The following is a 308-nucleotide window of genomic DNA, read 5'->3' as shown; positions in this document are numbered from 1 at the left end:
TGCTATCGCTGTGCATGCTGGCCGTGCCTGTCAGCCATCAAGTGCCATGAGCCTCACAAAAAGTCCTCCTGGCCAGTGTGTGGACTTTCGGAGGAGCATTTGTGAGGTGTCCCCGCACCTCTTCCTACGCTGGGGCTGCAAGTGGTGTGTGTGTGTCAGTCATCTGCTCATCAGATAAAGCAAACAAGATGAGCACTGATCACACACATAGTGAAGCCCATCACTAATAACTGTGCCGCACAACAAGCCCTTGACACCACCATCTGAAATGCGCCCTCCCCAATACCGCTTTCTGCACCCTTTGTAAA

Source organism: Nanorana parkeri, unplaced genomic scaffold, assembly GCF_000935625.1.
Source record: "Nanorana parkeri isolate BGI_ZX_2015 unplaced genomic scaffold, ASM93562v1 scaffold2848, whole genome shotgun sequence".
Lineage (NCBI taxonomy): Eukaryota > Metazoa > Chordata > Amphibia > Anura > Dicroglossidae > Nanorana > Nanorana parkeri.
The sequence above is the reverse complement of the archived record's forward strand: the minus strand, read 5'-3'. Positions refer to the sequence as shown.